The sequence below is a fragment of the Sphaerodactylus townsendi genome, linkage group LG07, assembly GCF_021028975.2.
Source record: "Sphaerodactylus townsendi isolate TG3544 linkage group LG07, MPM_Stown_v2.3, whole genome shotgun sequence".
Lineage (NCBI taxonomy): Eukaryota > Metazoa > Chordata > Lepidosauria > Squamata > Sphaerodactylidae > Sphaerodactylus > Sphaerodactylus townsendi.
Window position 1 is genome coordinate 30029190 of NC_059431.1, and position 24898 is coordinate 30054087.

The window sequence follows — 24898 nt, forward strand, 5'->3', positions numbered from 1 at the left end:
TGCATTGCCAGTCTCTTACATCAAAAACAAAGAGCCCTTAACAGCTTTATTGTGACACAGGCTTCATGGAAAATGCAGCCTGATTTTATCAGATGCATGCGGCATTATCATCAATTAATGATATATTTGTTACAAACTGTCATAAATATAAAAACACTTATTTTTAAATTGGGACATATCTAATACATATGCCTTTTAAAATTGGGACATATCTAATACATATGCATTGTGGTACAAGTACTCCAAGCTTATCCATCTAGTTCTCGGTCTACTCTGATAAGCAGCTGCCCTCTACAGTTTCAGCTAGACTGAGGCCTTTCTAAACGCCTGTCTCTTAAGATTCTTAAACTAGGGATATCACAAATTGGACTTCCTGCATAAAATGGAAGTGTTCTGCAACTGAGCAACAACCTTTTCGAAAGTGTACAGCTGAGTGAAAATTTAAATCAGGAATTTGCAGCTATGCCCTTAACCACTATGGAGCACATTCTGTTCTTAAAAGCAAAAACTCTTGTGACGACGAGGAAGAGCCAGTGTAGGGTAACGCAAAGGTCTTCAGCCTTTTCAGGTCCACCTTTAATACCCAGGCAGTTGCATGGGACTGGCTGAGTTGTCATCACAGGTCAAGAAGTCGTGTGACATCCATCATACAACCGGAAAAGGAGAATGCAGAATTATTACATTATGGGGAAGGGAACCTCTACTCTGCAAGCACACATGGAGAACTGGAAAGACAACTCGCGAGGCATGAATGGTCAAGACACAGAAAGAGACAGAAGGCCCAAAGGAGCTTTTGGGGGGACAGAAGCAGGTTTCTGAACCTTCCTGCACTAAAGAGGAATGCTGCTGATTGACCTCCCCATAGCATCCTGCTGCTCCTCTCAGTGAGCATGCAAAGAAGTGGCAGGAGACATGGTGACCTTGCTGGCTACACATGCACACTAACAAGTCCTTCCAAAAATAAACATATGGCAACAGCCTAGGGTTTCATGACCCATTTGAGCAGCAGTTCTCAACCTGTGGGTCGGGGTTGAACGACCCTTTCACGGGTGTCTCCTAAGACCATCGGAAAACGATCTTTTAATATGTTATACATACCAATTTTATGGTTGGGGGTCACCACAACATGAGGAACTGTACTAAAGGGTTGTGGCATTAGGAAGGTTGAGAACCACTGCATTTGATGGTCCCGACCTATGTGCTGAATAGCACTGTGATAGCAATTAAAGCAACAGGCTATGACCAGGGAGGTCTGGGTTGTAATTCCTACTCTACCATGAAGCTTATTTGGACCAGAATCTCAGTCTAACCCATTCCACAGAGATGCTGAGACAACAAAATCGGGGGAGGGGGGGGGGAGATGCCAGGCCCACGTATGTTGCATCAAACTCCTTAGTTAATGGGGTGAATAAAAACTGAATGGATAATAAATATCTCACTAAATAGTATTCAAAACAGCAAGGTCATCTGAAGGGTGGAATAAATCACTGAACTGCAGACCACTATAACAAAAACCGCTGTCCAGGCTGACCCATAAAACAAGAAAGCTTTCTGTTAATATAATGGGGAAATGCCTGCAAGCCAAATGACTGGGCTATGCTACTCAACCGACTGCTTGTTGATTTGTTCTGAAATAATAGGAACAATTTGGGGAATGCTGTTTTATACCTCCATGCCCCATTCATTTCTATGAGGCTTAAACAGGAGCGTGTAAGACGAAGTGAGCCAAGTGCATGACGCATAGCAGCAGTACCCAGGGATCTATACTGTGCAAAATCCAGGGTCCAGATGGCAAATCCTGATGTATATATAAATGAATGCTGTGAAGTTGACTCAATGTGCCTACATTTACATTCTATGTATACACAGCGATGACAAACTGAATGCATGTACACTGAACATATGAAAAGGGATATTCTAGCTGCAATCCTAAATAAACTCATTAGGAAGTAAGCCATTTAGAACTCAGTGGGATTCCAGCCAACCACATTTCTGCAGTGTGTGTAAAAGCACTGACAAGTCACAGCTGACTTTCGATGACCCCTTGTGAGATTTTCAAGGCAAGAGACTAACCTTCTTCTGTACAGTGACCCTGGTATTTCTTGGTGGTCACCCATCCAAATACTAACCAGGGCTGACCCTGCTTAGCTTCCAAGATCTAATGAGATCAGGTTAGCCTGAGTCATGCAGGTCAGGCCTCTAACTTTCTAATAATCCCTGTATGTAAATAAAATTGGCCACAACTTTATTCTTTCAACCATACCACAGGACCAAAACAAGGTCAAGCAGCTGCAACTTTGTCCACCCTTTCCTCAACATGTTGCGTCAGTTATGTGAGCACCAAGCATCTCCATTCCTCCATAAAGGTCATATGCTTGAAATATACCAGTGAGTTAGTCTTTACTGGGATTGATCCAGTGGATAATTTCTGTCTATGGAAGGAAGGACAGTTTTTTCCAGTCCAATCCCCCTCCCGCCATCCCTGGCTTCCTTCTCAGACTGGTTCCTGAGATCCTCACCTAGGAACGTTTTGGGCCACAAAAGGCAGATGGTTGAAAGAAAGTCAAGCTTTGCAGATGCCTTTCCATCAACAGAAATTGCTGCTGGATGCAAGCTATTGTTTCTCACAAGACATACTACCGTGTTTCCCCGAATATAAGAAAGTGTCTTATATTAATTTTTGCTCCCAAAGATGCACTATGTCTTATTTTCAGGGGATGTCTTATTTTTCTGTGTTCTGTTCATCGGGCATGCTTCCAAACAAAAACTTTGCTACGTCTTACTTTTGGGGGATGCCTTATATTTCGCACTTCAGCAAAACCTCTACTACGTCTAATTTTCCGGGGATGTCTTATATTTGGGGAAACAGGGTAATATAAACAAATTTCATTTATATTCTACTCATCACCTGAACACTCCAGGACATACTTTATACAAATCATGGGCAGCCACCTCTCTTGTGAAACTGATTTCTGGATGAAATGGGTGGTTCTGCAAACATATTGGATGGTATTGGCAGTATATGAAATTGAAGGCAAAAATCACTCTAATTTGAACTTTGTTACAGCAGCTGTCTATGTGAAAGAAGATTTTCCTCTTCTGTGGATGTGTCTCATGTATGCATTAACAAGGAGAGGCAGAAACTGATAGTAACGGAAAGAGTCATTATCGTCCCTTGCACTGTGGTCCAATTTTTTGACTTTCACTAGTCAAAAAAGTTTGGGGCTACTGGCTAGTCCAATGGTGCCAATTATTGTTTTAAAGCATTAACATTATCACTAGAACAAAAGAGAAAGTTTAATACTACCAGGTTGGATATTTACATTAATCACACACACACACACACACACACACACACACACACACACACACACACACACACACACACACACACACAAATAATACACACTACTAGTTCACTGTGACTTTGAAATAATGTCATTAAGGGTTAGGTAGAGTTTCTATGACCCAGATCACCCAGGATAGCCTAATCTTGTCAGATTTCGGAAGTTAAGCAAGGTTGGCCCTGATTAGTACTTGGATAGAAAAGTTCCAAGGAAGTTAAAGGTTGCTATACAGAGGCAGGCAATGGCAAACTAACTCTGTCTCTTGCTTTGAAAACCCTTCAGGGTTGCCTTAAAGTCAGCTGAGACTAGATTGCCCTTTCTGCTACGGTCAATGCAGACTAGAAATCTTCCTCAGACAACCTAGAAACGATACATGGGAAGACTCACAACTATCTTGATTTGCAGCACATTCTAAAGAAAGCAGGAATATGGTGAATATGGTGGGTTCACCACTAGCTGAACTTTCTCCACAACTGAGCCGTCAATATGTTCCTTGCCTGAAGCCTCCCACAAAGCCTTTTTTGCAAGGCGCTTTGGCATCTGTCTCTTTTTCATGCCTACTCACAACCCAATGTATTAAAGGTCAAAGCAGATGAGATACTAGATCTATGAATGGATCTCCTGAACATTTTCATTGCTAAATATTACCATGCACGCATACTCTAGATTCAAACTGAAGCTTAACTTTTTACCTGTAAGTGTTTTTCTGACCTTAAACTGGTTTCTGGAGGTAGCATTTGCCCAGTGGAGAAATGAAGGGTGAGATCTTGTATGAAGCCTGAGACTTTGTGCGTGTGTGTGTGTGGGGTGGGGGGAGGGTACTATTAGGGAAACCAGAGCAAATAATACCAAGACTTCATTTATGCAGTAACAACCTACACTGATTATAAATCAGGGTGCCCTGTAAGCAATAAAGTTGAACTCAACTCTCTGTGCAGTCCCAATAAAGGACCCAAGGACTTTTCCAGAGTGTAAACTTTAACTGTGAATGTGATAATTATGGTGAATGGTTTGACAAATATGGAGCATGTGGAGAAATGGCTCCTCCCCCCCCCTTCCGTTTCCTTTTTCTTTCATCCTCTCCTTCTCCAACCAGGTACCAGAGATTTGGAGGACTTAGAAATCCCAGAGAAACATCAGGAAATGCTACCTGACCTATGGGAAATGATATCTTGACCCAGCCTGACCTGGTCAAAGGAGGGTGGGGTCTGGGATCTGATAAATTGAGGGGAAGAGAGGGGTGAGGTCTCTTTGCTCAGGTCTCTCTGGAGGGGAGCAGAGCTCTTGCCTGAACTGGGAAGGCGGCAGCCATTTTCTGGACCATGTGCTCAGACAGGTAATGTGAGCTCTTTGCCAATGGCAACATTTTAAGCTTTAAGGACCTACCCTGCTTTCTACCATCTTTAGCCAGGGTATGTATTAGGGTTAGGAAAAGAGGATTTGCGTTTTATCTCCTTTTATTTTGTAACCCTTGCTAAATCTGGTGTGTGCTAAAACATATGGTAATCATTTTCTTTTTAATAAATACTTTTTAAAACCTTAGCTGTGGAGGAAAGTTCTCTGTACCACTTATGCCCTACTGTCTTGGACACGCTATTTAAACAGGAAGTAGAGGAAGGCTGAGCAGCTTTTCCTCCAGGATCTCCAGTCTACCCTGTGGAACCCAGGAGAGGGGAACCAAGGGGAAACTGAGGCAGGGGCCTCGTGCAGTTGGAAAGGAAGCTGGGAAATCCTGGTCTTCCCCAGCAGGCAGTCCTCAAATGATCAGGTGGTGGCAGCATACCCAAAGAGAAAGTTAGCCCTCCCCAGGAAAAGTCAGTAACTCCTGGGGGTGTGCAGAGTGCGAAATAGGGCCTGCCAGCCAAAAGCAAGCCCATTTCGCCACAGAGCATTTCTATGGCACCAAGTTATACATGCATGAAAGTTCACCTATGAAACCTTAAATCATATATTGAATTCCAAAATTCTAAGTTTCAAACACTTTTTAGATCAGGCCATACACTGTTTAGGAGATTGCAGAAAGCCAGACAATTTCAATCCTAAGGACTGTCTACTCACATATGAACCTACCAAACCACACTAGTCATCTTCAATGGGCCTGATTTCGGTGACCCTGCCATTTCAAACTAGACAGGTGCCAAGGCAAGAAAGGGTCTTCTGTGTCAATGGCACCAAAACTTTGGAACTGACTGCCCAGGAAAATTCATCTAGCTCCCTCTATCGTGGTCTTCCATTAGCAACTGAATACATTTTTGTTTTGCATTCACCAATACTGCTGCTGCTGCAGGGAATGCAAATGTGAATCACTCCCTGGACTGAATGCAAACGTGAATCACTCCCTGCAGGGAATGCAAATGTGAATCACTCCCTGGACTGAAAAACTCCACCTGCAATACTATACTATCAACCAAACCTTTGCATTACAAGTACCACCCAAACACTTACTGATTGGTTCCCCACCTGGGAACATGACAATTTTTTACCCTATTAAAACATTCCTTTCTCACTTGACACAGTGTGTAACAGATTTCCCTCTGTGATACACCTCTGAAGATGCCAGCCACAGATGCAGGTGAAACGTTAGGAACAAGATCCACCAGACCATGGCCACACAGCCCAGAAAACCCACCAGAACTAGTTGAATCCAGCCATGGAAGCCTTTGACAATACATTTTTGTTTTGTTTGGCGTTCTCTCACGGACTGTAACTGACCCTCCTCCCTGGTTGCTATTGTTATGTTTGTTTGTGTGTTTATATGTTTGAGCTGTTTAATGTTTTATTTACACATATTTTACTTTAATGTCTTGATATGTTGATACTGAAATGTCTGCTGCCTTAGAGACCCTATTTGGTGGAAAGGTGGCATACAAATGTTTCAAACAAACAGACTTTGCAAAAGAAGCAGCAATAATAGTCAACAGTATAGAGTGCTTTTCCCAGTTATCCAAAGCACTGCACATATTTATCACTAATATTTACATCTATTGTGGAAGACAGAGCAAAATTATCCCAATACTTCGGACAGAAGGATGAAGCTGAGGATCATTTCCCTAAGGAAATCTTGAGTGAGATCATGGCTCAGATTTTGGTAGCATCTGGTAACATGGCTCACAGCTCATTGTCTTGTCCTCTTAGCTAAAGTAACTCTTATAGCATATTGAACTGCTTGATTGGAACTATATTTCCTATAAAATATTGCAAATATATTCCCTTTTTAAAAGTGAGCATGCTTTTCAGAGTGAGGCGTGGGATTATTGGGGAGGGTACAAAATGGGGTTTTGGACCATACCTAATATGACAGATTCTAAAAGAAAAACAAAATCAAGCAACTTCTACTACGGGCAGCAACCAGACTATTAAGGCCACCACTGTCTACCTAGGCCGGTTGTAGCTCTCACTCACATCATCCTCTGCCAACGTGTTTTGCTACAGTTGCTAGGGACTCAAACTGGGACCTTCTGTGTGCAAAGGAGATGCTCGATCACTGAGTCATAGCCCCGCCGCTAAAAACAGTCACCCTCAAAAACTGTGCTGCAAAAGATTGGAATAAAAGAATTTGGGCCTCTACAATTTGAGGGAGCTCCACCTTAATAATGATGGGACATTTGGAGCCAGCTTACAATGTGCCCCAGAGTGTACAATGTAAAAAAAAAAGCCAGCAAAGTCCTCCAAGCAAAGCTGACCCAAGTAGAGCAAAAGGAATAGCCCCTAGGTACAATGTCTACTGTCCAGGACATTATATGAACTAGACAACAGAACTGTAAAAATGTGACAAGAAAAAGCAGATTAAGGGGGGGGGGTTAATCAACATAAACAATGCTTTTATTTAATGATCAGTGAGCCTTTACATGTATTTGCTAATTAAGGAGTAGATTAACAGGCCATTTGTAGGAACAACTGGTCTTTTTACTACCTCATAATTAAGGCTATCCTAAAGTCTATAGAATTAAAAACTGATCCATGCTGTTACTTTATAAAAACAAAAGAAAAATAACTCCTTGGCAATAGCAGCACTTGTCAGCAACTTACATTATCTCCAATGTTCAGAGGCAAAATAATAAGTGAAACTGGGGCACTGTTGCTGCCTCAGAGTTTGTTTTTCAGGCACATGGATTTCAAGCTACGTCCCTAGGAAAGTCTGAGGGGTCTCGGAAACTCAGCAAGGATTCCTCAATACCAGAACAGTCATGGTAGACAAGTTTCCCAGAAAGGGTAGGGATACACCTTTAGCAGATCTTATCATGGAACATATTTCTGCAATGGAGTGTAAGGATGCACTTTCAAAGCACAATTTCAGGACTGCCCAGCATGATGAACAAAGTGGCTGTACATGTTAAAACCTACCCACCCTAAAGTCCTTTGCCAAAGAGCATTGAGCCCTTTCTAATCGGGTCCCCAAGGGTAGAAAATTGCAGACCCACTGCTCAAGGACACATTTTGTGTTCAAAAACACTGAATTATTGGGGTCTCTCAGTCAAGGGACTGAGAAAATCAGGATTCATCATCATAATGTTAGCAATTATTTTTGCAGCTAGAAATTTAGAATGTGCAGGAGTACACTTCCAATCCATATGTATTCACTGCCCTCTAGCGGTGATAATCAGTGTCTCTCAAAACCACTAGTTAAAACAGCATACCTTTTGCTGCATCACATACTGGAAATTTCTGGCTATTCTTTGAAGCCATCACATGTTTGTCGGTTACAGAGGCCACACAAGAGACTACCTGAAGAGCTTAGTAACCAAACTATAATTCTTGGGGGGGGGGGGGGGGGGGAACCAGGTTTTATTTATTTATTTTACATTCTTGGTAATCTGTACCTAGCCAAACTGTTCTTTAGAGTTCATTACATTGGATTCCCTTCCTTTACCTATATGGATTTAGTACATTTGCTCAAAGGTACTTCCAACGCATTGGACACAAGCACATTATGAAGTGTGGCGAACAGTTTTCAAAATGACACTAGAAGAAACAACCCCAAATTTCACCACAAGAGGGCCACACCTCACAGCATTTGTTCTGTCTGCTGTCAGCTATTAGAATGAAGTTTGTACAGCATTTCTATCCACCCAGGCTTTCAAAGAGGAGGCAGCTGGTTAAAGTTTTAAGAAAACTTTAAAGAAAATTATGACAAAAACCTGAATATATGGCCACAAGTAAAAAGGCCCCCAAGCAGTTATTAGAGCTGGAAGCATTATTCTGTTACCTAGAGTACCCTATTGCCTGGGTACGGTTGTTGCCTATAAATTTCTCTCTAACAAACTTTAGCTTAAATATAATCAGCATCCAGCAAAGAACTTGCTGGCAGTTCAGTTCATTTAGGCACTATTAACTGCAACAGAAACAGCAAGTCTCCAGTGAGCCTCTAAGAGAATGGAAAAAATGCACAGCTTAGACGGTTGGTTGAATGAAATGTTTGTAACTTTAATGCACACATTTTTCTTTTTCTCTTATAAACTGTGTGGTTAGCACTAGCCCTGAGCAGTTTCAAAATGGTGCTGATATAAAGGTGACTATTGTTCAATGGCTGATTAATCAAATGCATGGAGAATCTGAAACTTAAAATCCTCTGCAGTGTGCAAGAAATCTGGAGATCCTCATAACATGGCCAGATCCAAAATCTAACAGATTGCTCCATTTTGAGAAAGACAGAGACTCTAGAATTTGCTTACAGTGTGTGAAGAAGACAGATTATTTGGATGAACATCAATACTTTGAACCACTAAAGGCTTATTAAAGAACTGAGACTTTTAAAAAAGTATTATCGGTTTACTTATTAGCAAATTACTTGGCTCTTTTCAGGTATAAGACGTGTGGAGGGACAGATTTTATACTGCAACTACACAAAGAATTTCATTACAACACCTGTGACATCTCTGCCAGCGGGGACTAGGTCACCTCACATTGGTGCTTTCCCTTAATTGCAACAGCACAGACGTAGGCAGCCACTCACCGATACTAGATAAAATAAATGCTGTAAATGGAATTGTTCTTCCTACCATTAATAGAGTGCAGCTTTTACTGAAATACTCTGTTAAGAGTTTTGGAATCTTGTAGCTCTTGATCTCCCGTTGGAGAAACAGGTTCCATAACATCAAAAAATGTTTTTCCCAGAACAACATCTAGTGAACAAGTTGACTCCCTGTCTGCAGGCACCTGGCCATGCTGATTCATACTTTGGTAACCTTGAGGCTACATTACCATAAAATGCCATACCAGGGGCTGCCCTTGAAAGATGATCTGGAAGCCACAGCTGCTACAAAATGCAGCAGCTTGTCTGTTATCTGACAGTGAAGGGTAGTGGTTGGAGCCAACTAGGATGTGGGAGACTCAAATTAAACCTCCTACTTTGCCTTGGAAGCTTGCTGGGTGACTCTTGAACTAACCTAACTCTCAGAATGCTGGAAGCATAAAATGGAAGATATACAAACTATGTAGACCACTTTGGTTTCCCCATTTAGGAAAAAGAAAGGATAAATAAATAAAATTATCTGGGGATAGCTGATGGGACCATGTTATTCCTATTCTGAGGTCCCTTCACTAATTGCCGATTGGTTTCCAGGTCCAAGCCAAGATGCTGGTGCTAATGTCTTAAGCCCTACATGACCTGGGGTACACCACTTGAAGAACAACCTCTTCCTGTGTGGCAGGTCTGATCTTCCCAACAAAGGTTCATTATCAATACTTCAATTGGTCTGGCCTCAGGCTTTTTCAGTAGACGCCCTAGGCCTCTGAAACAGTCTCTTCATTTTGGGGGTTGAGGCAGAGGCGTAGCTGGACCAGAGTGCGCCCGGGGCGCACTCTGTGTTTTCCACACACACGCTCTGCAGCGCCCTGTCCCCCCACACTTACTTTACTTCAGTCTGGAAAAGCAGTCTGTTGCGTTGAGACTGAAAACGGCCTGGTGGGAACTATACTTCCCAGGAGACCCTGGGGCTTGCAAGGTCTCCTGGGAAGTGTAGTTCCCACCAGGCTGTTTTCAGCCTGAAGGGAAAAGATTGCTTCTCCAGCCTGCACTGTTTTACGAAGGTAAATGTGTTGGGGGGGGCAGGAGGGGGCGCCGTGGGGGGGGGATTTTCCGAGAACCCCCTCAGGTGTGTGCCCGGTGCAACACACACATACACCCGCTGTCCCCCTGGTAGCTCCACCTCTGGGTTGAGGTATTCTACCCTCCTGACTTTCCAGCAAGACCGCAAAAAGGAGTTATTCCAGAGAAGGCTTGGACATCTCTGCTAGCTGAGATATCAATTACTTTTAATTTTGCTGTTGATGTGTTATTTTAATATGTGCTGTTTTGTCAAATTGTTTCTAAATTGTTGTTACCAACATTGGGCCTTGGGGAAATATATAAATATTTTCTATAAAATAAATAATAAATAAATGGGCACATGAGGAATAGAGGTTAAACTGGCTCTCTGCCCCCAGTTATTTTAGACACTGAAAAATCTTCCATCCAAAGAAGTCTCCAATGGATTCAAGCCATTATATATAAAATAGAAAGATCCACTATTTTCTCCCAGAAGGAAAGACATTCTAACATACTCTTTCAGAGTTCCTTGCTGTATTTTTACTTTTATCAATGAATGGATTTGCCACCTCAGTTAGGAAAGGATATTTCTGGGTAAAACAAAGTCAAGATAGCTCATGCAATCATACTTTTATCAGAGGAAGTAAAATGAACATAAGCAAAGTTGAAAGATAGGATAAGGTCAGCAAGTTAAAAACACAGGAAGCCAGAAATGCAAAGAGTAACTTCCTCCGGGCGGGCGAGTGCATTTAGGGTCAAGAGACTTAGCTGGTGGCATTTGTCCTGAAGCTGTATGGAGAAACACATGAACAGAAACAGATGATGAAGACGCATAGGTGGAATTAGTGACGCTAGACCTTGAAGGGAGAAGACCAACAGCTTCAAAAGCAATTTATAAACTATGTAGACTGACAAACAGTAACACTACTCCAAAGGTAAAGCAGGGAGGAGTTGCAAAGTATATACCAAAGTGCAGGTCTTTAGCCTAAAAGAGGGGTAAAAAACTGATTTAAATAGAAGAAACATTTAATAACAGCCAACACCCCCATTCAGACACAAGTAGAAATTAGAAGCTTCTTTCTTTCTCTCCCCCTCCTACTGCAAAGCACCAGGAAAGCGAACTGATCCACAAATCTGTGTGTACTGCAATTCAACAGAAAGCAAGATCTCAAATATCACCACAATCCTGCCGTGCTAAATTTCAGTGGGGAAGATTTAAGCATGTGCAGTCAGTGAGATTGTCTTTTTGGCAGACTGCAGCATTCATGTTCCTAATATCTGACACATCTCTTAAAAACTGACACAGCTCCTTCCGATTTTGTTTTCAATATTATCTCTATAACATCCATTGCCAAAATGTTTGCAATGTTTTCTCTGCATTCATAAGGGAGAAAATATAGCTCCCCCCTCCCCCAAGTTCATGATTTCAGAACCCTGGAACCGAACAAAACTGTCTGAGTTTGAAACTCATCCTTCAAACAACCATTCTTAGTTATCTATGGAGCTTTAACTCTCAGTGAGAACTGAAAACTAAATTAGTAGTCTGAATTCAGCTACCTTGATTTTCAGGGATACACTCAAGAAATCAAATCCCACTAATTCAGTCACAGTTGCTTGCGATGAAACATATACCACAGAGAATCCCATTTATAAATTGTTTCCATTGATGTTGGGAGTTATCAGAGTAAAACACAGTTTAATTTAAAAATAAAAAGCTATTTTGGTTTAAAATAGCTTTACTGTTTTTTCCTTGACAAGAAGCGTGCTGTCTAGTCTGGAATAAATTTTACTGGGTACATGTTCAGTACTTAATAGATTATTCAATTAATCAGCCCCTAATTGCGTAGTAAGAGCATCAAAGCAAAAACCAACACGCAAAAATACGCTCTGATATGCCTTCTCTCTATTCAGAGGGCAATTACTATACTCATAGTCCTGGCTTGTTCTGTGGACGTCTCTTTTCTTGGCTTGCTCGCACCAGTTTTATTAATCTATTGTTCTCATACTTTCCTGAAGCAGTGTATTCCACTGGTTTATTACATGCCAAAGCAAAAAAAAATATTCCCATTAATCCATTTCTATCTGTTTCTGTCTCAATTGCCCCACTCTAAATTCAATCTGCATCCCATTTTTTTTTCTTTTTGCCTTCCTAGTACAACTTCCAACAAAAGGCTATTTTGCTCTACATAGCAGTCAGGAATTCCCCCTATCTGGAGCTCTAGCACTTTTCACATTCTAACAGTGCAGTGAACATTACTTGAACACATTTTCTTCCAAAAAGCAATCAAGCAATTCAACAGTGACCACACAAGATCAACAGACAATCAGCATTCATACTTGGGCTACAAACTTAATGCACATCTACCTGGGACGAAATCCCACTGAGTTAAATAGCCTGGGCTGAAAAAGTAAACCCCCAGGTATTTGCTATATTTTTTAAAATTCCATTCTTCCTCCAAGGAGCTCAGTGCAGTACATACAATCCTCTACCTTATCATCACAACAATATGGTGAGGTAGGTAAGCTAAAAGTGTATAACTAAAAGTGAATCTACCATGTCCCAGTGAGGTTCCTGGTAGTGCAAACATCGGAACCTGGGTCTCCCCAGCACTATCCCAAATGTTAACCACTACACCACACTGGTTCTCAAATGGTTTAGGCCAGTGGTGGCAAACCTTTGGCACTTCAGATGTTATGGACTACAATTCCCATCAGTCCCTGTCAGTTCCAGCCCACGCTGGAAGGGGCTGATGGGAATTGTAGTCCATAACATCTGAAGTGCCAAAGGTTCGCCACCACGGGTTTAGGCCGTTTAAGAATGGTTTAAGCAAAACAAATGGCATAGGTCTTTCCAGAAATCCGTCTAGAGAAACAAAAGGCAAATCTAGAGGCAGGTCCGACCTAGGCTATACTAACATGACCTGGAGTCTTATGAAAAACTGTAAGCCATTAAAAGTCAAGGAACCAGGTTAGTCAAGCTGCTGTGTTATTTTAACTGTTTTGCATTCTCCTATGTTTGTGAAATCTGTACTTACACACCCTTTCCCCATGCATGTATTTATATGCATCTTCTTCTGTTCTCCAAATAAAGTTTTTAGTTAAGCCAGCCTGTATTGTCCCTGGGTTGCTTGTGCCTTCATCTTTGAAGGTGAGGTAAGTAGTGACCAAATTCAGGGCTTTAGCTGTAGTGATGTTTTGCCTTTGGATGCCTTCTCACATGAGGCTCACCAGGTGCCCATCTTAGTTTTTTTTTAGGAGCCAAGCTAAAGCACCACTTTTTACCCAGGCTTTCTAATATGGGGTTTTTAATTATTTGAACTGCTTATGGCCTGATGCCAGCCCAATGATTATTTCCTTTACAACATTTTAGGCTGCTCAGTATATATTTTAAGGTGCTGGTCTGTTTTTTTTAATGGCTTTCTTTTAACAGCTTTGTTTTTAATTGATGTGTTCTAATGGTTCTGCATTTCCTCAGCTCGAAGCCACCTTGAGCAAGTCTCTGGAGAGGCAGGATACTAATGTTTAAAATAAGAAAAATTTAAAGCCCTATGGTTTGGAACACCCTGATCTGAATAACCCAGGCTAGCCTGGTCAGATCTCAGAAGTTAAGCAGGGTTGGCCTTTCCAAGGAAGTCCGGGGCTGCTACCGAGAGGCCCCTTCCACACATGCAGAATAAAGCACTTTCAATCCATGTTCACAATTGTTTGAAAGTGGATTTTGCTATTCTGCAAAGTAAAATCCAGCTAGAAAGTGGGTTGAAAGTGGACTGAAAATGCATTGTTCTGTATGTGTGGAAGGGGCCACAGGCAGCCAATGGCAAACCACCTCTGTTCATGTCTTGGCTTGAAAACTCTACAGAGTTGCCATAAGTATTTTCAACACACATTCAATTATTCAAAATATGGAGAAATCGGGAACTATAAAAAAACTTTTGTCATTAATCTAAGACAAATTCTGACTCAATATTGGGTGGGGGGAGTAGAAACTGAAAGGATGGAACATATATTTCTGCTTAAGAAAAGGAGTAGAGGTGATAAAAAGTAGAGACCGGAAGGAAAGAGAAGCAAACCAAGAAAGTACTAGAAAGGAATGTGTATTTCAGAATGTAGCTTTGCTAAAGATATTTTTCTAGCAAGTGCTATACGATATATGGCAATGAAAAAGTTAGCTGCAACACAGCGGTTGAATAACTAAGAGTAACTCAAATATTTGCAAGTTTTCATTTTCAATAGCGACAATTTTTCATCTGAGGGAATAAAAGGGGAATTATGCAAATACCATTGTTTTGGGGGGTGGGGGTTTCCTGCTGAAGTCCTGGAACACAAGGAGTAGGGCAGCAAGCTGAAAATGGATGCTCAAGACTAACAGGATTGTGCAGTTGTTGGACTAATTCGCCATATCCAAATTCAAGGAAACTCCTGCACCTGGAGAAGACGGAGTTATGCAGCGCTCGAGCCAAGTCCTTAAGAAGCAAGTTCAGCAAAACTTCTCACGCAACTGAGCAGAGGTTGAGATAACTGCCTTTAAACATCCTACGTATGAAGCCTTTTCCAAAATAACCCACAAGCTGCCCCAAAACAGTGAACAGTGCACTTTGTATCTAAAACTTGGAAATAATAATACAAAAAGTGAATAGTCCATTTATTTATGCCCAATCTTCTCTTCCAATGAGGACTCAGAGCAGCTTACATTGTTCTCCTCTCATCCACTCAATTCTCACATTAACCCTGTGAGGTAGATTAGAGCACGGTTGGTCAAAGGTCACCCAGCAGGCTTCCATAGCAGACTAGAGATTCAAACCTGGGTCTCCCATATCCTAGTCTAACATTCTAACCACTACACCATGCTGACTTAGGCATATTAAATACAGCTCTGAACAAAGATCAACTGGCTGTTCAGAATACTATTCAAAATGCACAAGCAGAGAAACATGCAAGTCTTCTGAGTTCAGTTTTTTCGGAATCAACAAACCCTTTGCTTGTTCCTTTAAGGCTTAAGCCATAGGTGTCAAACTCGCGGCCCTCCAGATGTTATGAACTACAGTTCCAATCATCCCCTGCCAGCATGATGCTGGCAGGGGATGATGGGAACTGTAATCCATAACATCTGGAAGGCCGCGAGTTTGAAACTTGTGCTTTAAGCTGTCACAAACAGAAGCTGCTCATTGTAGCTAGAATGACAATAATAAGATAATGCCTAAAAGCAAGTGCCAAATTACTAGATTTTGCATGGATTGGTTTCTTATGTTTAGCACATGCCCAAGGGTGGATGTGGAGTGTGGGAAATTGCTAATTTCTACCTTCTACCCTGCCCCACCCCTACCTTCTACCTTGCCCACCCCATAGGGAAGATGGACATTTTTCCCTTCTCCCACCTGCTTTTAATTTTGGTCCATTAAAAAAAGATAGAAGCAAGGTTTCAGAGGTGTGAAAAACAGAAGGGACAAAAGGTCATGAAGCTTACATTTGAATGCCTTGGGCGCAATCTGACAGCATTCTTGTACAAACATTTGGCAACAAATCATAGCGATGTTAGAGATCTTGTGTAGCCTCCACTCATTTCAAGGAGATCAAAGAATGCCTCACCGGATTGGGTCCCTTATAACCAATTGGACAGCAAAAAGGCAAGTTCCATACACAGGTGTCAAACTCAGGCCCTCCAGATGTTCATGGACTATGATTCCCATGAGCCCAAGCAGGGCCAATTGGCCATGCTAGCAGGGGCTGCTGGGAATCATAGTCCATGAACATCTGGAGGGCCTGTGAAAACCCACTGCAGCAGCATGGAAAGAAAGGGTGGAAGAAGGTCTATACCTCCTGTCCCTGTGCCATGCACTGTTGTCACACCCCATCTTCTCCCCTTTCACTGATATTTATTTTTTTAATTTTTATTTTATTAAATTTCTATACCGCCCTTCCCCGAAGGGCTCAGGGCGGTGTCCATCATTTAAATAACAGTTAAAATCCATTTCACCCCAATCCCAGTTAAAACCATATACAAATTATAAAATTCAAAGTCCCGATGGCGATTAAAATTATTTCCCCCTTCCCCCTGACCTTCGCCCCACTGTAACCTGGAAACCCCCCCCTTTTGCCTAGGCAACTTAACCATGGTGGAAATACACCATGGTTCTGCTAGGAAAGTGTTTTTTAAAGCCCTGTAAAGGTTGAAAGTGGGTGGGTGGGAGGGTGCTGAGCTGGACTCTGCCATTTTGAAGGCAGAATGTAGCTCTGCCCCCTCACCGCGCTGTCTGTGGGCAGAGCAGATCCTAGTTTGGGTGGGCTCAAAAGATGCTTTTCTTTGATCTGGCTCACAGGGGAAGGCCCCAAAGACTGACAAGTCCTAAGGAAGCTTGCTTCAAAGGAGATGACTCTCCATTTGGGGGAACCACAAACAGACAAAATCAGCAGCCTTTTGGCAGCAATTGTTAAAATGGCACGAGAATAATGCTAAAAAAAGCAATGTGGGATTTTCTGAGAACGAATCCTAACATGAGATCTGAAGAGGGCTATGAAACGGTGCAATACAAAACTGTATTTTTTTTAACCTCCAACACTAAATGTTTCTTTATTGAGGGGAATTTAAAACCAAGATTGCATTTTATCTACAGGATTCCCATTCACCCACCCTGCTCCCTCCTCTACTTGGAAAGGAGTATTCCAGCTGAATTCTTTGTGTGTCACTTTTTTTTTTAGCCTCCACTTCATGGAGTGCTAGGTAACGCAGCTAACACCAAAACAAACGAACTGTGTAGGGCCCCAACGCGTACATGCCAGAGCAAGAGCCTATAAATCACCCTGACTAGATATCAGGATTTCAAAGGCACATTGCAAGCTGTTTCACATAGACTTGTTGATTCAAGCTCCAGTTGCTATTAAAGCGTGACTATCATCTCCCTTTCTGAAAAGGGTAACTGGATGATATTACTGTTCCTTCAAAGAACAAATTCAATGTTCAGTTAGCCAAAAAAGACTCATTCTGTTTTATCTGTTGAATATAGTCTTCATTTGCTCTTTTAAGTGACAAATATTTACTTAATATAAACATGTTTAAGTCTTGAGATATAGCTTTCTCAGCTTTTTGTACCATCTATGAATCTATACAGGGTGACCCAGATGCAACTAGTTTCTTTTTTATATGAAACAGAAAAATAAAATAAAAATCCTATGTTTACCTCCCCCTCACAATGAATTTTCTGGGTTTATTAGCAAAACAAGATTGAAAAATTAAAGGCACAAAATACAACTGAATTAAAAAATTCTAGATACATTTCCTTCTTGTTGCTGATACATGGTTTGTGAAGTTCACCCTTCTGTACTAAATAATCAAGTCTTTGTATCAGGAAGCTGGTGATGTTGGAAGGAACGGAACTCATAACCCTTGATGATTACATCTATTTTGGGCCAACATGGATATACCACCATGGACCACTTGAAGACTTACCCGCAGGGCTACTATGGGAACTCAGGTCCATGACTAATACAAGCCGCCAAAAGAACACACAAGAAGGCTAGGGGACTGGGAGAAGGATTTGAAATAGATTTTTGTTTTCTACCAGGTTTTATGCTCAGTGAGAGCTCACATTCATTGGTGAGCCATTTAATAGCCACCCGAAGATTATATTTAACCCATGGATCTCTGCTTACACTGGCTAGAGCTAGCATGGTGTGGTAGTTAGAGTGTTGGGTTAGGATTTGAAAGATCCAGTTCAAGCCCCAATTCTACCATGAAAGCTTACTGGGTAATCTTGGTCCAGTCATACCTGCCACCCAGGGTTGTTTTCTGACAATAAAATGATGAAAGGGAAAATGCTGAAAGCTACTTTGGGCCCCCAATAGGGACAAAAGTTGGGGATAAAGGAAGCAAAATAATAATACTTGCAAAGGATTATGAAATTTCAATGTGTGTAGTCCATGCTGTACTTTAGGACTGTAGATGAACGTTAGCACCATCCATGAAAAACAGAGGTGGGAAGAACTAGTTGGTAAATCAGAAAAAAAATTAATGTTTCACAAACTGAGAATCATCAGTACATGCTTAGTGCTAAGAACTAACAAATATGGTGAAAACTGCTATTTAGTGATTATGCTTCCTACTTGCATTCATACATGAGGGAGTGGATAAAAGACATGCAAGACCTAAGGCCATCTAACCAGTACGGCATGGTACCTGCAGAGAAAGTGACAGAATATCACTACAGTTCCTGGCTAAAATCACCCCAAATAATCATCATCAACCTATAGAACTGTGAAGCTGCTATTTGCCCCACTGAAAGCTCAACACACACTGATGGGGTACAAGTGGGTTTCTCTAATGGGGAAAACAGCACCCCAGGGCATTTTCAGGACCTGACAACATCAGCCATACATTGGGGCTCATCCTTCGAAGATCACTCTAAGCAAAAGAATGGTCATAACTCCAACATCAAAAATAGCAACAACAACAAAATGCATGGAAACAATTCAGTTTCCTAGGGAAATAGGGTGTTGACCCAAAGTTAGCCGTTCTTCAATAACAACATAAATTTCAAAGGAAGATTCCAGGATGAAATTTCTGAACTGGAACTTATCAACAAAATCAGACATATTAATTGAGGTCTTAACTAGAATCACTACAGATGGGAATGCAATATAGTAAAAGCTAGAAAGGGTGTGTCATCACTGCTGTGAATGCCACGGTACATAGCTTACATGTTCGACAGATTTGCAAAGAAGTATCACAGACATACTATACCTTTTGTATTTCCAAACTGAGAACAGTGCTTCATGAATCCGCCCAGGTAGAATCTAGCTCCTAAAAGCCCTGTCACAGTTAATCGTGTTTGAAGTGCCATAATATTCAGTGCTGTTCTTAATTCCAAATGTGTTGTGCTCCAAGTATACTGAATCCAATACTTCAGCATCTTAAAAAAAGTGTAGCTGTCCTATGTTCTTGTGCTGAAGAATGATTTTAAGTATAAGGTAGAACTGAAATTAATCCAAAGATCCTGGAAGGTCAGGCATGACAGCTAATTCATATATTCTTTTGAAAACTGTTGAAATTAGCAGCACTGAAATACCAAACACTTATAAAGGAGCACAGAACCCAGGTAATACAATCCTGAACAGGCTTACTAAAAAATCCCACCATTCAGTGAGTTCCACTCCTCCTAGTAAATGCGGAACAATCCTAAGTTTTAATGAAAAAGATACTGCTTGTAAATGGTTCCACATTTTCTACCTAAAAAACTAGAAGTCTAACTAATGTTAAATGTGGGTAACAATGACAGTCAGGGTTGTGTTGCTGCTGCTGCTGTTGTTGCTGCCACTTCCTTCCTCCAGATATACTCTCCTTGCCAACTGCTTCCCCCACAAATTTGAATTTGGAACCTCATGATAACAGGCAACTGTTGCAATTTTGTCTTCTAAACTGCCTCTTCTTCCCAAGTTGTTGGTTTTAGAAAAGCGCCGTGGCTTAGTTACATGCATCTGGGTGTAAGCCAGTTAAACCCTAAGACTATGAGCCAGAGGAAAATAAAACGCCTCATTTTGTGAGGTAACCTCCTAGCCCAAAACAGTCAACTCTGTTTTCTGCCAAATATATAGAGGAATCGTGAAGGATCTGTATTACTTCCACTTCCTCCTTTGGATTTTTCTTATGAAAAACCTCATAGTGTCCAACTGCTGTGACTCACAGCTTTTGATGGGGGTGGGGTGGGGGGATGAAATTACCTCACATTTTTGTCAAGATCGCCACAGTTCACAGGGATACTGAAACCAGCTTGATAAAGAAGCAAAGAGAACAGACAAACACTCAATCCAAACCCATTTTAATGACTAAGAAAAGGGTCCTCATTGGCAAGAATCAAGCCATAATTGAATCCAAACAATGAGTCATATTAAAATGAGTCAGAATGGGGAATCAAACATAAGCAGAGGTTCAACTGGTTTCCTTCACCGAAAGAACTTTAAATAATTTAAGAAAAAAGCACAGAACCGAAGAGATATTTTATTTAAAATATAATACTGTTTAACGAACAGTAGATCTTTTTTGTCTACCGCAAATTTCTGTAAAACATAGAGAAGAGTTCATACTGGATAATATCAACAACAGACTTACACATATATCATGGGCAAAAGATAAGAGCAATCCTGTTTAATCCTATAGGTATTAGCTTCCTAAGGATTTAACCAAAAATAAAACAAAAAAGGCACCAGCCAATAAAATGCCAAACTTGAACTGAAAATAAAACCACAAAAATGGGCAGGCATTTCTCTCACAAAGTGTTATTCTTCTCATAGATCTACTGATGACTGAACCACTTCAGTACTTCCAGTGTAGATCAAAATGTGAAGAGGGGGACCAATTCATTCAAGAACAGAGGGTTTCTTCCTTTTCTATCCTCTTGGCAGGAGCACTGTGGCAATAATGAGAAAGACAAACCTGATGCAGCTGCTTCCCGTGCACCTCAAATCCCAGGAATACAGTTTGGGCCTTTATTCCAAGCGAGCTTCCTTTCTCAATATGCATCTTTGGATGGGCAACCAAAAAATGGTGGAAGAGACCTCCAAAATCTCAGAGGAAGGAGGATTGCTTAAGACCTTTCCAAGTGCTATCGTTTCCTGGGGAGAACACAGACTGTGCTGCTGTATCTCAGTTGGATAATCAGAGATGGCATAAATTCAGAAAGCTTAAACTGCAACCCCCAATTCCTTGTAAATTGCAAAACACACATGCAACTTCCATGGCTGTTTTCCTCTGTAGATGGCCTTTGCGATCATGGGAAGCTACTGGATGGCATAATTTCCACACAAGTCCTTTCCCCACCTATCTGTGACATTTTGAATTCCCCACCAATTAGATTGTTTTTACCTCTGCTCTTGAGCTCCCCAAGTGCTTAATCTCACACCTCCTAAATTTGATAAAATCTGCTCTGCTGTCTTGCAGCAAGGTTACTTTTGGCTGCAAGGCAAGATCCCATTTCCTGAGGATCTCATGGGATTATGATAACATTAGCACCATACTACCAAATGGTAGCATCATTCTCACAAGAAACGGATTTTCATCCAGAAGGGTCCTACAAGGGGCCAGAGCAATCCTTCCCTGTTTCCTCTGGACTCATGATTCCTCATTCTCACGAATCTCTCCCCTGAGCAATGCCTAAGTCCCAGAATCAGTATAGGGCAGGAATCCCAGTTTTAGAAAATTTCCCCCAATTTCTCCCCTAGATGGGAATTTCCATTCTTACCCAGTTCACCGCCATCTAAAGGCACCTGCTTTGCTGCAGGCCATTCTGCTTTTGCAATACTCTCACTCTTCTGAGCCCTTCGGGTTTGGTTCCAATTTAAATAAAAATGTTGGAGGCATGAAGTTGTTCTTGAAACTATCAGTGAAGTGGTACAATTCCTGCATCTACAAGAGAACATTCCATCGACTCTACACGAGCAAGGTGCAGCAAAGTCCCTGCCATTCAGAAGTGCTTAAATAGCAATGGCACAGTGAGGAATACAGCCAACTCTTAATTGCAAATGTTCCGACACGCACATGACACACCCACAAATGCAAATGGTGGATTTATTCAGCCAACATTTACAAAAAAGAAAAGAAAAAAGAAAAGGCAGATCTGCTGAAAAACACGGTTCTGGTGAACTAGTGAAAAAGCAAAAACACTTTCCCTCGAAAAGCTGACCCTCCCCAAAAGAAATAAATAAACAGAAACCTATGGATAGGCAAACTTAGGGTGCAGGGTACATATTTTATAAAATCCTTACTATTCCTTTTGAAAAGAAGCAACCCTTGCGGCAGAGATGAGAGCTAGTAACAAGGGTGAGCGGAAAGCAAAAGTCATTCATTATGATCTTGGGAGAGTGCTAGTAGAGACCTGACTCTTACTTATCCCATTGACGTATAGCTTCAATCTTTGTGCATCCATTAAACGGTTCAGAACTCAACAATTCAATAAAATATTTCCCTCTCACTCACAAGCGTATCCACACATACATAGCTTTGCCCAGTATTGTAGCCACAGTCTCTTTCCTCTTCTGTTAAAACAAAAATCCTCTAGAAGTTCAAACAAAAAAAGGCTAGGTAACAGCCTTCTTGTACTGTTCTACCTAGCAACCAACATACACATGGCAGTTTTATTATTATGCCATCTTTGCTCTTTTTTTTTGGTAACTGGTAAATAGGAAAAACTGGAAACAGCTGCAATTTAGGCAGACAAGGAAGAAGGAGAGAAAGGGGGAAAATATTACGTAGTTTTCTTCCTCATCTTGCCTCAGAATTACTCAGTTCTGGGGACAGTTCCCTGAACATTCCCAGTTCTCTGGACCTGGAACACTTTCCAAGGCAGTCATTTCAGCGAAAAGATGAGATATTGTCAACAAGGATTTGCTAAAGCCGGTCACACAAATGTCCAGGACTTGCCTCTGACAGGATCACTTGACAGGCTGCAACAGCATCTTCGTGCCAGCGAGCTTTCAAAGTGCTCCGATAAGAAGCCACACAAATCCTAGCCTCTAACACCATCCCAAAACTGATGCAGATATCTTCGTCCCCCAAGCTAAAGAATGTATTCACTAATTTAGCTGGTGGGGGAGGGAAAAAACACAGGTTATTCATCAAAGACAAAATGAAATCTTACCTGGGTCCAAAATTCAGGAGCACAAAACTTTGGCCATACTTCATAATGTAAGGAACTCACAGTCATCTTAGTCATAAAAGAATTAGATCCTCTCAGATTTAATGACTAAGCATCCGAAGAAACAGACTCTGAACAGTCAGGTGAATATTTCTTAGGAGTAAGTGCACTATCATTCTTCGACAAAACTTTCTATTGCACTTGCAAGGGAAAAGAAAATCAATCCCAATAAACCACTTCAATATCCTAAAAGTTTGTATTCTAAAAATGCTGCCTCCTGCAAACAGCGTCTCTCTCACAAAGCATCTGACGTGCACACAGAGACAGCTTTTGAATCCTGTCAGATACTTTCTGGCTTCTTGCAGAGAGCTATACTAGCTTGCATATACTCCAAAATGGCAACCTCATCTCTCCTTGTTGCTATGGACACGCCATACGTCAGACCTGCACTTTTTTCCCTCAGACCTGTTTGTTTATGACAGGCCTAGGTGCTTCCTATTATGGTGCCTGCATCAGCACAGCATGCCATTTGCCAGTAATGAGAGCTCGCGGCAGCCACTGAGGTGATCAGCATGCAGCAGAGGACAGAGATGCTGAGGAATCTGGGCATGCTCTCTGCAACTCTGCATAGAACGGCAATTTCAAGAATGGTTAAGCAGCATACCAATCACTCAGCCGGACCTGGCCTACCGGCTCCAATGGGAAAAGTTTGCATGAAGGCAAACTATAAAGAAAAATAAAATCCTAGGAGAGGCATTCAAAAACAACAGCAAAAAAAAATTCAACCACTAGACATTGATAAAGAATTTGCTACCATCTGTCTCCTGGAAAGCTGCTGGGGAAGACTGCACTGACAACAGCAACAGCAGCAGGGTCCCTTGGCCCTCAGAACTGCTGTACGCTTCACACAACCATCGCTCATTCCACAGTGGCTCTGCTTTTGAACTGCAGAAATATATTCCTTTTCCTCTGGCCACAAAAGTTGGTCTGTTTTGCTTGTACTGTGGGCTTAATGGTGAAGGAGGCTGCCCTTAAGGACAAGGGAGACAGAACCCAGGAGGAGCACACGACAACTCTCCGACTCACTCTCTGCCAACTCTGACAGTCCAACTAACACAACATCCACTTAGTCAAGTCACCTTGCCAAATGACCTCACTTGCTCAGATGAGACAAGGCTTAGCTCATGCTTGTATATCTGGGCCCGTTTGCTATAAATTTAGAGATAACACAAATAATGGCCTTTCCAGTTTCCAGACAGCTCCAGCTATGTAAATCCTTAGCAGAAGCAAAGGCTATTGCATAATTGACCATGTTGAAATCCATGAGAATGCCCAAAGCTTGCAATTCTCGAGTAACTACAGAATCAGCAGACATCTACAGATCCATCAGCCCCCTGATAACAACAAGATTAGAGAAGCGCAGTTCAAAATAAGACCTTTTATTGAAGAGTTTGATTTGTGATTCTAACTGAATACAAACCAATCTTCTAACTAAATGACAGCAAGTTTGTTTTTATTTTAGTGTACTTGACACTGTTTTTGAGGTTGGCACCAAGGATAATAACACAGGGAGAAAATATTTTAGATCAGTAACCAGAAAATCTGAACTTTAAGAACCTTGCTTTAAAAGATCATGATATGCATGGACGAAACCGACACACGCACACACAGATTCTTTGTGCTTAAACTGACTGAAATCTATCAGCCAGATTCTGAATTGGGCTGTTGGTTGTTGTTTTTTTATATCTATATAACTATTTATATATATAACTACTTTCTCTTCCCTTTCCCACAATAGGCACCTTGTGACGTAGGTAGGACTGTGAGAATTTTGAGAGAACTGTGACAGGCCCAAGGTCACCAAACAAGATTCAAGTGAAGGAGCGGGGAATCAAACCCAGCTC

General features: G+C 41.5%; 1 protein-coding gene across 6 annotated transcripts in view; it reads right to left on the bottom strand.

The window, feature by feature from the left end:
- The window catches only part of PDE4D (phosphodiesterase 4D), a 565399-nt gene that overhangs the window by 26933 nt on the left and 513568 nt on the right, over positions 1 to 24898 (bottom strand). The window lies entirely within an intron of this gene.